The sequence below is a fragment of the Belonocnema kinseyi genome, chromosome 3 (genome assembly GCF_010883055.1).
Source record: "Belonocnema kinseyi isolate 2016_QV_RU_SX_M_011 chromosome 3, B_treatae_v1, whole genome shotgun sequence".
In the NCBI taxonomy this organism is placed as follows: domain Eukaryota; kingdom Metazoa; phylum Arthropoda; class Insecta; order Hymenoptera; family Cynipidae; genus Belonocnema; species Belonocnema kinseyi.
In genome coordinates this window covers 60,283,861-60,287,812 of record NC_046659.1, presented here as the reverse complement: position 1 = coordinate 60,287,812, position 3,952 = coordinate 60,283,861, and positions in this window count along the sequence as shown.

The following is a 3,952-nucleotide window of genomic DNA, read 5'->3' as shown; positions in this document are numbered from 1 at the left end:
AGAAAAAACCGCTTTATCATCACGACAATGCGCCTGTTCATTCATGCTTAGTTGCACAAGCAAAATTGCATGAAATCGGCTTCGAATTGATTCCTCAGCCACAGTATTCACCAGACCTGGCCTCCAGCGACTATTACTTGTTCCCTAACCTGAAGAGATGGCTCGCCGGTAAGCGTTTTTACTCAAATGAGGAGCTCATAGCTGAAACTGAGGCGTATTTTGGAGACCTTCCGATCGAGTACTTTTCGGACGGTATCAAAAAGTTAGAAAATCGTTGGGCTCGCTGTATCGACCTAAAAGGAGAGTATGTTGAAAAATAAAACCGACTTTGGCCAAAAAAACGTCTCCGTGTTTCATTTTTCAGGGACTTATCAGACTGCCTAGTAAGATCACTTTCTGACGTAGGGATGTCAAGAGTTGTTTGTTCGTTGATCATTACATAATTTACATTTGGGATTAGGGTGATAAAATTATCCCCCTTTCGTAGTGGTATCGGAATTAAGTGATTTATTTTTTAGATTTGTTTTTCTAAAAACGGCATTTCAATTGAGTAAACAAATTTATTATTTATCAATAAAACATTTATTTTCGGCAATGTCAATCAAGTATTGATAATTTTCCTCTACTAACTGAATGCCATGCTTTTCATTGTTTACCTCTTCAAATTGTTTAAATGCCTCTATAAGTTTAGTTGGAGGTAAAATTTGGGCATACTATATTCCGTGTTTACCATCATTTATTACAGCGATTAATCACGATATGTCTTCACTTAATTCTGATATAACAAGTGTTATGATTGTGATCTGATTGGCCATTACTATGTTTTAGATATTTTCATTAGTCTCATTGGCTAACTTGTTATAATTATCTATAATGTTTTTATTTTTTGAAAACAAGGAATCTACATCCTGTGTGGCCAAATTTAAAAATAGTCCTAATTACTTGATTTTTATTTTGTAGTGACATTTTTAACATTTTGTTTTGGGAATACAGTTGATCAAGTTTCTGGTTAATATAATCTAAATCACTTTTAGATAGTTTTATAAAAAGTGTCTTGTATATGTTTCAAATAAACTTAAAAGACGGATACATACAAGAGATTAAGTTGTTCGTATCTTTTGTCAATGCTGTGTGTGTGTGTGTGTGTGTGGACGGACGAAATGATTCACCACGTAGTGTGATAGATTTGTGCTGTACCAAGGTCCTCGGCGAATATAGTGGATCCATCGAGTGAAGTAAGGGTCACGTTAGCAGATGTGATCGAGCGAAATGATAGCAGTATCCAAGTGAAATTAATCTAAAGAAAACATCAAATGAACCGATGAAGTTATTGGTAGAAGGGCTTCAACCTATTAGTGTGTACAGTGTAATGCTGATTATTGTATTATAATTCATAACACAGCCACACAAAAAAAAGTGTGCGGATCTGGTAACATGACACATGTATTCCTATGGATTTTGGGGTGCTAAATTCAAACTCGGTTTTAAAAATCACCCATCACGTCATGGTTGAGCCATAACCTCAAAAAATGACGAAAAATCATGCACTGAGGCAAATAAAGGACCCCGCACCAAATGTACAGTAAAATGGCCACCGGTGAAAAATTCTGAAAAAATTTTTTGTTTGTATTTTCGAACCTGCAAATCAATAATTCGAAGGAAAAAAGTAAGAAAAATGGACAATTTTTTTACAAACAATTGTCAACGTTTCAATTTTTACATGTATTTTAATAGAAAAATGCTGATTTTCGTGAAAAGTTTTTTTTCTTCTAAACTAAATAGTTGGATTAGGTTCAAACTTGCACATTTTTACTATCATTCCTACCAAAACAAAAGGTTCATATCCAAGATCTAGAAAGATAAAAGGTTTATGGGGTATACACCATGATATAAGGGTGTTTTCATACCTCAAACACCCAAGTATGGAACTTACCATTTCTTAGTAACCAAAGTCACTAAGTATTTTTTATTCAATTACTAGGGTATGAAATAACTTTTAGATAAGTAGAGGAAGTGTGCATGTCAAGGGATTGTTTAATCATCCCTTATTTAGAGAAGCAGAGAAATTAACATTTCGTAAGGAATAAATCACCAAAGATCAGGTTTATAAAATCACATTAAAACATATGCAGGTAGCCTTATTTATCAGGATTTGCAGTAGAATTTATTTTCAGAGTCATTTAATCATCCCCTAATTATTAAACCAAGAAAATCGGTATTTAAACGGCATAAAGTACAAGAATTTTTTATTATAACATTGATGAACAGAATCACTTTAAAATATATACAGGTAGCATTTTTTGTTATGATTTGCATTAGAATTTATATACAGGTTCATTTAATCATCCCCTGATTATTAAATCAAGGAAACCCATGTTAAGTTCAATGTATTAATAAAAAAATCTTTGATGCTTCAATTCATTTAAAATATCGATTTCCTTGGTTCAATAAATAGGAGGTGATTAGAAGACCCTAAAAATAAATTCTTATGCAAATCCTACTAAAAAACGCTAACCTGTATATATTTAAAAGTGATTCTGCTCATTAATGTTATAGTAAAAAATCTCTGGTACTTCATCTCGTTTAAAATGTCGATTTCCTTGGTTCAATAATGAGGGTATGATTAAATGACCCTAAAAATAAATTCTAATGCAAATCCTGCTAAAAACCGCTACCTGTACATATTTTAAAGTGATTCTGTTCATCAATGTTATAATAAAAAATATTTCTGGTACTTTATCCCATTTAAAATATCGATTTCCTTGGTTCAATAATTAGGGGATGATTAAATGCCCCTGAAAATAAATTGTAATGCAAATTCTGATAAAAAATGCAACCTGTATATGTTTTAAAGTGATTTTGTTGATCAATGTATCAATAAAAAAATCTCTTGTACTTTAACCCGTTTAAAATATCGATTTCCTTGATTTAATAATCAGGGGATGATAAAATGAACCTCACGTCATTTGCAATTCCTGCAGACTTATGTTGTATCGTCTAAAAAATTCAAACAACGAAAAGTACCGCAAGTACTCTACACCGACCACATAGAAAAAACCCGTTATTGCGAAGGATGAAAATGTCGAAAAAGATGACGAATATGGCGTGCATAAAATGAAATTGAAGGATCCAATATTAGTGTCGCAACTAGAACTGAATGATTTTATTAGAGATTTTGGATTACCGATAGACGGCGCTGAATTTGCCGCTTCATTTCTAAAAAGAAGAAATCTTCTAGAGCCAAAGACAAAAGTTTTATTCTATCGCGACAGGGACAAAGAATTCAGAAAGTTTTTCGTTAAAGACGAAGAGACGTCTTTAGTGTACTGCACTGGCGTTAACGGACTAATGAACCACTTAAAGAAAATTGTGTACAGAGACGAAGAATGGTGACTTTTCATTGATTCGTCAAAACGCAGCATTAAGGCTGTTTTAATGCATAACACGAATACTTACGCTCCTACCCCTATAGCTCACTCAACGGTCATCAAAAAAGAATATAACAATGTTAAAATGCTTCTTGATAAAGTTAATTACACGAATCACAAATGGCAAATATGTGGTGATCTCAAAATCATAACAATGATATTAGGCCAACAATCTGGTTTCACGAGAGAGCCTTGCTTTATATGCCTGTGGAATAGCAGAGATCGAGCCAATCATTACAGCAAAAAACATTGGCCTTTAAGAGATTCATTCAAATCTGGTTCTCATAATATCATCAACCAAAGCCTCGTTGATCCAGAAAAAATTTTACTACCACCCTTCCACATAAAGATTAGACTCATGAAGCAATTTGTCAAGGTGTTAGTCATACTAATTTCGTGAACCACATGACGAAAATTGAAACGGACGCTTGAGAAAGTTTTAAAGCAGTAAACGCAAATTTCCTCGGTAACAAAAAAAGTCCAGACTACGAGAATATTGTTGCGAAAATGATAAGAAACTACAA